This window comes from Podarcis melisellensis (assembly GCF_964234715.1).
Source record: "Podarcis melisellensis genome assembly, chromosome: 13".
NCBI lineage: Eukaryota > Metazoa > Chordata > Lepidosauria > Squamata > Lacertidae > Podarcis > Podarcis melisellensis.
This window is the reverse complement of record NC_138545.1, coordinates 14,677,495-14,688,940: the sequence shown is the minus strand read 5'-3', so window position 1 is coordinate 14,688,940 and position 11,446 is coordinate 14,677,495. Positions and strand designations below refer to the sequence as shown.

General features: G+C 45.1%; 1 pseudogene across 1 annotated transcript; it reads right to left on the bottom strand.

The window, feature by feature from the left end:
* Positions 1–5,125: 5,125 nt before the first annotated feature.
* On the bottom strand, positions 5,126–10,491 carry LOC309355669 (ribonuclease pseudogene; annotated as a pseudogene). The gene is made up of 2 exons (XR_014173372.1): positions 9,988–10,491; positions 5,126–6,627 (listed from the first exon to the last, which is right to left on the bottom strand). The product of XR_014173372.1 is annotated as a ribonuclease pseudogene (transcript).
* Between the last annotated feature and the right edge of the window lie 955 nt (positions 10,492–11,446).

Here is an 11,446-nt window from a genome sequence, read left to right as displayed (position 1 = left end):
CACATAGAGGCAGTTAGTCCTCTCAGAATGTTGGGCTTGACTGACAGCTTTATATCCCACAGAAATGCCAGTACAGAGGGAGCCAGAGTCCGACTCTGGATAGGAGGGACTTCAGCCACAGGCAGAGCAGGAGTGAACCTTCTAGAAGCTTCCAGAATCATCTAACACTTTCCAGTTTATGCCCTCAGACTTTAGAGCTGAATTCCATGTTAGGAAAAGGCTAATTCGATATCTGGAAACACTATTACTTGGACTTATCAATCAATGTGCTGAGTTCCAAAACATGGGTGTGGGGGGAGCAGCCATATTTCCCTGAAGGAAATCTACTTTGCATTTTGTACTGGGAGCTAATTCCTGTCAGTGGCTTCTCAGAACACTCATATGACTCACGAAACTAGCTTGAGGACCTAAACGGACTCCAATGTTTATTTTGCTACATCCACAGTGGATGCCAAGATGTTTGGAAACCAAGGCGCAGCTTCCGATTGGCTTTGATTGCACAGGTGCATTGGAAACAATAGTGAAAGCCGCATCGGATGTCTGGCTTCCAAAGAATGTCCAAAACCTCTGGGTTTCGATCGTTTCGGAGCGAAAAGGTACGAGTACCAAGGCATTTGAAAACCTTGGTACCACTGTACCATTTTGCTAATGCAAGCACATGAAGTTTTCAAGAAGGAAAAAGCATTAGGAGAGATCTGTGAAGGTTCCAGTTCCATTTTGACCCATTGAAGATGAGTTAATCACGTGTGTCAACTGTTTTAATTGGAAAGTCTTATGATTTGGGGCACCAAGACCACCCCTTCTTGGTGGATACAGCTTTTACCTCTAGAAATAATATTTTAATAAAATAATCATGCATAATAATACAGTATTAAGAAAACACAGAATATAAAATATACATAAGAACAAAAATAAATCAATAAACCCCCATCCCATGACACAGTGTCATAGCTAGCACTTTAAGTTGGGTCTGGAAGTGACTGCAGTCAGGCCAGGATTGGTGTAATACGACCAAGCAGTCTTGAACTGGCCACTGAGTTCTGCACTAACTGAAGTTTTAAATTGTCTTCAGAGGCAGCCCTGAGGTGAGCGCCTTACAGTAATCTAACCTAGAGGTTGCGTAAGGTACAGGTAAAGGACCCCTGGATAGTTAAGTCCAGTCAAAGGCGGCTATGGGGTTTGCAACGCCAATCTTGCTTTCAGGCTGAGGGAGCTGGTATTTGTCCACAGACAGCATCTGGATTACCGGTATGTGGCCAGCATGACTAAACCGCTTCTGGTGCAATGGAACATGGTGATGGAAACCAGAGCGCACAAAAACACCGTTTACCTTCCTACCTAACTCATCATGAACACCTCCGCTGTTCTCTTAGAATGGCAATGGCACACACCTGGGAGGTGCCAGAATTGAGTTCCAGTGAGTTCCAGATGAAAAAAAGCCCTGTATGTATGGTGAAACTGTGCAAATCAACAAGTGTACACTCTTTCACACAAGCACTTGACAGCTTGTACCAGTGTACATTATAAGTTGTGAACAAATAACCTTCACAGAAGTCTGAGACCTAATTAGGTAGTTTAACCTCCTGCTTCGTTTCAAGTAAAGGGTATTTCATCATGGTACAATACTTGACTAATTGATAGTACACCCATAACCACAAATACTTACCCTTTTACCTTGAGTTTCTTGGGTGTCTTTGCAAGGTTACCCTTCCGCTATTCATGCGATCTTCCTGCAGTAAATACCGTATTTTTCTATGTATAAGACGCCCCCAGGTATAAGACTATTTTGGGGGACTAAATTTAATGCAAATGAGGAGGGATACCCAAATTTGTTGAGCTTTTTGTAGGGGGAATTGCACATGCGCCATCACCCCAGCAGGGCCATTGCTGGGGGTTGGCAAAGTGGGCACCCTATGCCACTGCGGGAAATGCTCCCTAGAGCGCACGCCTCCCACAGTGGCATGGGGGGGGGAGTTGTGAGCCTGCCAACCAGCTGGCTGGCGGCACATGGCTCCCCCACCCCCACTTTTCCATGTATAGGATGACCACAGTTTTTTTACATGATTTTTGAGTAAAATAAACCTTGTCTAATACATGGAAAAATACAGCATATTCATTCCTAGTTTCAGCCTTTGGAGATGTCTGGAGAGCTACAGCTTCTTCCCTGTGCTTGATCTAGACATTGAGGGTAGGAGGTGACATTTGTTCAGTTGTGTGTCCATCTATGTGTATTTGTGCATATGTAGCCCTTATCAAAGATTGGGATCAAGATGAATGCTGAAAAAGCTATGGCATTCCAATAACATCCCTCCATAAAAGTAAAGAGCCAGTTTTTCAGGTAACAAATGGGAGCTGGGGCAGTCTGATCGTTGCAACGATAAGAGAATGTCATTTCCTTATTTGGGAGATCCAATCTTTAGCCTTTCCCAGAAACATTGAGAACATAAAATAAGCCCCACCGGATCAGCCTAAAGGGCCAACTAGTCCAAAATCCTGTTCCTTCTGCTCAGTGAGTTCCTGTGTCTTCCTTTATCTCTGCTCAGGTGCATTTCTTCCCAGAGCCATATAATTTCCCAAGAGGCCAACTGAGGCTGGCCCAGCAGTCTACTCCAGGTATAGGCAAGCTCCAGCCCTCCAGATGTTTGGGACTACAATTCCTATACTCCCTGACCACTGGTCCTGTTAGCTAGGGATGATGGGAGTTGTAGTCCCAAACAACTGGAGGTCCAGAGTTTGCCTATGCCTGGTCTATGCCATTGCTTAGTGATCCAGCTTGAAGAGGAGAAATGTGTGTCTGTTGCTGAAGAGGCATCATGGAGTAATGTTTCCTGAAAAAGGCACCCACATAATTGATTCAGGAGGCTACAAGGGGATGCTGAAGCCTTTATACCTTACAGTTGGAGGAAGGCATGGATGTGCTGAACAGATCGTGGCCAGCAGGTCTCCTCTACACTTTCCTTCCAACTCCTTTTCTGGTTTGAGTGCCGAAAAAGGAGCGTCAAGAGAAAGCAGCAATCATACCTGTTGCTCCCTATTGGCCCATGAGATCATTGTTTTCTGAGATAGTATAGCTAGTCGTAGCCGCATCATGGACTCATTCTTGAAATGTCGCCTGTGGGGATTCCAATCACGGCAGATGGTCTGGTTTGGTCTAGGGCAGATGGTCTGGTTTGGTGTGGGTCTAACCACTCTTTGAGCAAAGGTTGGAGGCTCAGAAATGCTATCCTGGGTTCTCTTTCAAGATCTACCTTCAGGAAATTTTCATGTTTAACTAGGTGGCAGTAGCAGCTCTTGCCAACATGCGCTGCCCAGTTTAGGAATTCATAGTTGGTGAATCAGATATTTACAGTGGCATCTGTCACTCTGCCCTAGCCCACCCACGCTGGACATAGATGGGGCTTTCCCCTCCCCCCTGCAGCAAGGGCTCATGGGACAGATTTTCCCCATGAGCCCATAACACAAAGAGGGTACTGGGCAAAACCTTGCCCAGCATTGTGCTGCAGTCTATGGGCCACAGGGCCTCTGGGAAAAGGCATCCTGTGCTTATTGGGCACAGAATGGGGCTTAAGAGCATGTCAGCAATTTACGAATGAGTATGTTTCTGGCAGGGACGCAGGTGGCGCTGTGGGTAAAAGCCTCAGTGCCTAGGACTTGCCGATCGAAAGGTCGGCGGTTCGAATCCCCGTGGCGGGGTGTGCTCCTGTTGCTTGGTCCCAGCGCCTGCCAACCTAGCAGTTTGAAAGCACCCCTAAGTGCAAGTAGATAAATAGGGACCGCTTACCAGCGGGAAGGTAAACGGTGTTTCCGTGTGCTGCGCTGGCTCGCCAGTTGCAGCTTTGTCACGCTGGCCACGTGACCCAGAAGTGTCTCCAGACAGCGCTGGCCCCCGGCCTCTTAAGTGAGATGGGCGCACTACCCTAGAGTCGGACACGACTGGCCCGTACGGGCAGGGGTACCTTTACCTTTTTATGTTTCTGGCTCTCAGACAGATAAGTTGTCTTTCTGCTGTCTTACATCAGTTCTACTTTAAAGGGGTACACTTGAAATTATGTCTGGCCTGCTGCTAAACAAATAAACAATGCTAGCCCAGGACCTGGAGCCAGTTTTGTGAGTTACATGAGTGTTCTGGGAAGCCATTGATGGGAATTAGTGCCCAATACAAAACACATGGTGATTTCCTTCCAGTAAATATGGTTATGATTGGTATGAATCAGTGATTTGGTACTCAGTGCCTTGATTGGTAAGTCCAATGATTTCCGAGACATGTCATGAAGTTCCTAACATGAAATTCAGCTTTTATGGCTGCCATGTGCTGTGTCAACATCTTTATTGCGCTCTCCACCACAAACCCAAGCTCTTGTTCCAGATCAACCGCCAGCAGTTCAGAGCCCAATAGCACACATGTGAAATTAGGGTATTTGAATCCAATGTGCATCATTTCACACTTGCTAACGGTGGGTTGCAATTGCCATTTTATTGCCCATTCAACCAATTTGGAGTAATCCTTTGGGAGCTCCTTGCAATCAATCTTCCCAGACACATCAGCTTTCTTTGTATACCTTTCTTTGTATACACCAGTATACCTGAAGGAGCATCTCCACCCCCATCGTTCTACCCGGACACTGAGGTCCAGTCCCGAGGGCATTCTGGTGGTTCCCTCGTTGCGAGAAGCCAAGTTACAAGGAACCAGGCAGAGGGCCTTCTCGGTAGTGGTGCCTTCCCTGTGGAATGCCCTCCCACCAGATGTCAAAGAGAAAAACAACTACCAGACTTTTAGAAGACCTCTGAAGGCAGCCATGTTTAGGGAAGCTTTTAATGTTTAATAGAATATTTTATTTTAATATTTTGTTGGAAGCCGCCCAGAGTGGCTGGGGAAACCCAGCCAGATGGGCAGGGTATTAATAATAATAATAATAATAATAATAATAATAATAATAATAATGGCAGTAAAAAAAACAACATAGCAGAGAGGTGGAAAAAATCATTGTAATACGGTCACTGTCTCTGACAGTGAATGTAGCCTCTCATCCATCCCTTAATTCCTCCCTTGCCCACCCAGCAACACAGGAGATCTTGTGTATACGTAGATTGAGCTTTCTAAATAACCAAGGACTCAGTTTCATGCTTGAATGAAGCCCAGTTTTATTTTAGCAAAGCTGTAAATTCAGGCATGGAAGAAGATAATCAAGAATATGTGCCTGTCAGCCTTATCAAAACCTAATTAAAAGCTAGCTGGCTAAAAAGTTTCAACGGAAGCCTGGAGAAGGGAAGAGAGCCATATTTAAACAACTAAAGAGCCGTCACATGGGAGATGCAGCAAGCTTGTTTTCTGCTGCTCCAGAGGGTAGGACCCAAATCAATGGATTCAAAGTACAAGAAAAGAGGTTCTGGTTAGGTAGAACTTTCTGATAGTAAGAGCTATTTGACAGTGGAACAGACTACCTTGTAAGGTGATGGGCAGTCCTTCACTGGAGGCTTTTAAAAAGAGGTCGGATGGTCATCTGTCATGGATGCTTTAGTTGAGATTCCTTCATTGTCGAAGATGGACTGGACCCTCAGGGTTCTACAGTTCTATTATTCTATTATTCAAAGCATTAAGGGTTTGGCAAACACTGGTGAACCCTTCAAATATTGAGCTCTCCCAAGCTTTGCTACATTCTGATACGGATTTATGAATATAGTGTCTGTTTCCCCTCTCTCTCTCTCTCTCTCTCTCTCTCTCTCTCTCTCTCTCTCTGTGTGTGTGTGTGTGTGTGTGTGTTTTCTCTCTCCTCTCCTCCCCTCTCTTCTTTTCTGTTCCTTCTTTCCTCCATTCCTTCCTTATTGAACCATCCTGCATGGGCAGGTGGCAGTGGAGACTGCTTCCCTTGATTTGGAAACTAGTATAATGGAAACTAGCAAGCAAGTTGCAGACTCTTTTGGATCGACACGTTCTGGAGTTTTAAAGAAACACCACTGCCATTGTTTTAAAGACATAATTAAAGTTGTGTGACGTGCTGTGCAGAATAAAGAGAAACAGGACACATCACAAAGGGTGTAATTCGCATAGCACGCAGGAGGGAGCAGCCAAGATGGGGCCCAGCTTTGTAAATTGATCTGGGTAGATGAGCTTGAAGAGCAATGGCCAAGGCAAAGCAGGATTCTTTCAGCAGCCTGGCCTGTTCCAACTGCTAGGCTTAAGCATGAGAAATGTAGTGGACAGGGAGACCCTTCTCGCAGGTGACCCGGATCCTCTTGATTTTGCTTTTCCCCTTGTACCTGCAGAAGACTCTGCGGAGGCCTTTCCCCCGGGTGCAGATGGTGATCGGGAAGAGGGTCTTGCTGGTCTGGTTCCCATCCAGGTTCTTCCCTCTGGAATTGCAGATGGAAGTCAGCTGGTGTTCGCTGGCATGGATGAAGGTGTTGCCTCGCTGGCAGTTCAGGTGTCTCCGCTGCATCATCAGGTTGCAGTAGGTGCTGTCATTCTGCAAGTCAGATTTCGGGTTGTCCTGGTGCCTCTTCAGGAAGTCAATGTAAGATGTAGCCTGGCTCCATGGGAAAAGGGTGGTGGCCATAATGACGAGCAGAAGAAGGGCCCTACGGTGAGGGCTTCTGGGAGACATGGCAGCGTCCTTTTGTGCTGGGTATCTGCAAAGGCAAGTGATAATAAAGCAACACATGAGGCATCTGATCATAGCCTGCATTATAATCAAGGCTTATATTTTGATCAGGTTCCTATATTCTAAAAATGAGCTTAAATTCACAAATGTTTCTTTCGGCAGAAAACCAGCAGGCAGCTGGCAAGCTCTTTTTGCAGAGGGCCCCTCTGGTTTATTGCGGTCATAAAAAGGCTGAGAGCAAAAGGTCACTGACCCTATATATTACAGAATATAATTAAGCTGTAATAAAAGCAGTTAAATTAAGAGTTGGTAAATAGTAAGGTTTTGCCATTTGGCCTCTCATCAGATATAGAGCCAAAAGGTCAAAGCATCTGGCTGGCAAGAGGGGGAGTAAAGAGCCGTTTTTTAAGCTGTTCCTTGTTCCTTTTAAACAGATCCTTTTACTCTGCAAAGATTTCTTTTCCTTTTAAAAGGTTATTTATGTTATGTATAATATGATATTCTGTTGTAAGCATCTAGAAAGTAAGAAATGTTAGATTCTTATTTCATAGAATCATAGAATCCTAGAGTTGGAATAGACCACAAGGGCCATTGAGTCCAACCCCCTGCCAAGCAGGAAACACCATCAGAGCACTCCTGACATATGGTTGTCAGCCTCTGCTTAAAGACCTCCAAAGAAGGAGCTCTTTCATAGATGGTGTGTGAGAAGGTAACTCAAGATCTCTGTTTAAGATAAAATTAGCCACCATCTGTTTTGGAGTGAATAGGGCAATAGGGCAAAAGGTGAAATGTTAGTTAAGGTGCCTTGTCTAGGGCAAAAGGTTATCTGGTAATTAAGGTGCCTTGTCGAGGTTAATGGCTACTTGTTTGCCAATTATAAATAGAAGGAAATATAGCTCTTTGTCTCCCATAAAAGGTAATAGGAAATGGGTGTATCTTTTATGATTGGTTCTAGCAAACAGCCAATAGGAATTTCAACCAGGCTGATTGGACAGAGGCAGCCAAAGGAGGAGCAAGGGGGCTGGGCTGAGGGAATATAAGTGCTGGCCATAATGGCAGGAAGGCAGGCCAGAGCTTGGTAACCATATACCACTGTGCCTCTCATTTATTTGTCTGACAAATAAATTATTATTTTAATTTCTCTATTGCTGCGTTGAATATTTCATTCCAGCTAAGCGTTAACCACAAGCAGGGTGCTACACACACATGCTAAGCATTACAGTGGTACCTCGCGTTAAGAACTTAATTTGTTCTGGAGGTCCGTTCTTAACCTGAAACTGTTCTTAACCTGAAGCACCACTTTAGCTAATGGGGCCTCCCACTGCTGCTGTGCTGCCACCCCATGATTTCTGTTCTCATCCTGAGGCAAAGTTCTTAACCCAAGGTAATATTTCTGGATCAGCGGAGTCTGTAACGTGAAGCATATGTAACCTGAAGTGTATGCAACCCGAGGTACCACTGTATGTGCTAAAGCAGGAGCGAGGAACATTTTCCGCCTAGCGTGGACCTGATCCTAAGCAACCCCAGCAGAAGCTGGTCACTTTAACAGGTGGGGAGGGCAGCCCAGCTGTCAATCACCTGACAATCCCTTTGCCAGGGAGCTCCTTTGCAATCTGCCCCACACTGGATGGGGCACTACTTGTGGGGGAAATGACAGGGCCTTATTAGTCTGTGGGATGGAGGTTCCCCATCAGTGCATTAAAGGAAGTTGCCTTAGACCAAACCAGACCATCAGTCCATCTATTTCAGTTCTGTCCACACTGACTAGTGCTTCAGGCAGGAGACTCCTGCAGCTGTAACTGGAGTATCTGATTCTGGGGACTAAGCACAGTTCCTTGAAGCACATGCTCTTGCATTGAGCTATGGCTCATGCTAGAAAGACAGGATGGGGATGAGCCGAGGCTGCAGAGTGGGCATCCTAACCCCATCCTGGCAAATGTCATATTGTCGCTGCTGAGAGACCACTGCTGCCATGTCCCTCTCACCCCATTGCTGTCTCTATCATCCCTCTTCATTTCCAATCCCCTCAAAGCACAGCAGAAACATGGACTATTTACTCCTAACTAAATTGCTGGTGAATTTTATTTTATTTTATTAACCTACAAATTGCTGTGGAAATGTGGAGAACTAAATTTAAGGTTAAAAAAATAAGAAACTGAGAGAACCAATACTGACAGACCCATCCATCTTTACGTCTTAACATTCGTTCACTGCCCTTTCATAGTCACATTTATAGTGCCTAAACTTGCAGTATTCTTCCCCCTAAACTTGCAGTATTCTTGTGGGTCCCTTGAGGATCCTGGTGATTCGGAATATGAATGCCTGCATAAGCGTTGCTAGTTTTATTCCTGGCAGGAACACCGAACCTTTAATGTATGGAAATTTAGCAGGTGACAAGCTTCCTTGTGTGGAGATAATGTGCTGGAAAGAACTTATCTTACTAGATTTTGGCAAGTCGTGCTGTGAAGAAATGAATTTTCCAGCAGTAAAAAGGTGAGTACACTAAACCAGAAGCGCTACCTTTTTAGGGACAGAGTAATTCATACAAAACAATATTTGCATCTAGTGACAAGTGAGCTTCCACAGGCTCAGTTCAGAGTGACTGAGGTGATTAAGCAGGACTATTTCTGTGAAAACATTAGGAAATAGCTTGGCTTAATCCAAGGCAAGCCAAATCAGCTCAGACCTTTTAATGTCCCTGTTTTACATTTAAAACCAGATGACTCGGCGGCAAGAACCCTAATGGCCCAAAAATGGAAACAAGAGGATCTACCGACACTTGAAGAGTGGAGAATGAAACTTATGGATTACGCAGAATTGGACAAAATGACTGTGAAAATTAGATACCAAAAAGACCACAAATTCATCGAGGACTGGGGAAAGTTTACGGATTATCTGGAAAACAGATGTGATGTACAGACAACGTTAGTCGGTTTTAAAGAGGCTTTGTGATTGTTAAAGATGTACTGTAAAAAACAACAACCAGAAGTGTTAAGTTACTATTAACTGGCAATACAAGACATGAAAAATGCGTAATGAATAGGAAATATGGATGATTGGTGGAGGAACTGGTGGAAGCTCAAAAATTGCAAATACGAGAACAAGATTGTGTTGAATAATTTGTAAAAGAAAATTCAATAAAAATTATTTAAAAAAATAAAATAAAACCAGATGACTCGAGTCCTTTGACATCTTCAGTTGTGTTTCACCTCTGAGCACTACTCATGGGAAGAAACCAGGAGTTCAGGCTAGAGGGACACACGTGCATCTAAATCTAAAGGGCTTTCTCAGTCACACAGACTCATCCATTCCATTCCTAAACTCCATGCATCACTGATGGTTGTAGCCTTCTGGGGAAACGAGGCACGATCCATTACTGCAAACTTACCCAACCTGTCAAGCGTCTCCCTTTTTGGCTTCCTCCTAGATGAATGAATGCAGCTGTCAACAGGGCTGAGGACTCCAGCAGGAACAACCTTCCTCTTTTCAGAGTTCCTGTTATATAGAGCTTGCAAGCCTGTTGTCATATGAAGAAGTTTAAGCTGTCCTATGAGTTCCCTGTTTAAGTAATCCTGCACATAGCAACTTTCTGGCAGAAGGTTGCTGAGTTATATAGCATGAAATTAGGTGGACAACCTACACCGCCATCTTTGGAAACGAATGTGTTCAGCCCTTCTTCATTATGATCAGTGCCTGACTTCAGGCAATCACCACGAGGATTTAGACCCAGGATCTGTTTTCCTGGGAAGCCCATAAGCATGACTAAAATGCTTCTGGCACAATGGAACACCATGACAGAAACCAGAGCACATAAAAATGCCATTTACCTTCCCACTGCATTGGTACATATTTATCTACTTGCACTAGTGTGCTTTCAAACTGGTAGGTTGGCACACGGGTGGCGCTGTGGTCTAAACCACTGAGCCTCTTGGGCTTGCCGATCAGAGGGTTGGCGGTTCGAATCCCTGTGATGAGGTGAGCTCCTGTTGCTCTGTCCCAGCTCCTGCCAACATAGCAGTTCGAAACCTAGCTGGCCACATGACCTGTAAAGCTATCAGCTCCCTTGGCCTGAAAGTGAGATGAGCACTGCAACCCCATAGCCGCCTTTGATTGGGCTTAACCATCCAGGGGTCCTTTACCTTTTCTCTCTCTTTTTTAAGGTTGTATAGTTACTTATCTCCTTGGCTCAGGGATCGTATAACTCCATATTCTCTGATGAAAATAGAGACATCCCAAAGAAAATTGGGACATTCTGGGGTCAAATCTGAAAATAGGGACATTTTGAGGGTCTGCAAGCCTATGTGTAAACATGAAATAAAATGAGATAAAGGTTGGGTGTTGCCTTACTGTGCAAGGTAAAAAAGGTATAGGTCCAGTCAAAGGCGACTATGGGGTTGCGGCGCTCATCTAGGTTTCAGGCCAAGGGAGCCGGTGCTTGTCCACAGACAGTTTCCCAGGTCATGTGACCAGCATGACTAAACTGCTACTGGTGCACGGAGAACTGTGGCAAGTGCCAGAGTGCACAGAAACACCGTTTACCTTCCTGCCACAGTGGTACCTATTTATCTACTTGCACTGGCGTGCTTTCAAACTGCTAGGTTGGCAGAAGCTGGGACAGAGCAACAGGAGCTCACCCCGTCACACAGATTCGAACTGCCAACCTTCCAATCAGCAAGCCCAAGAGGCTTAGTGGTTTAGACCACAGCGCCACCCACATCCAACTGTGCAAGGTAGCATTCTGTGGGGTGGGGGAGAAGATGAGAGAGGAGGGTTGGAGGCTGCCTTGCTGTTGTGCATGGCAACATTAGCTGAGGGAGGGAGGCAGAAAGCAACCTCAGTGCCATCTT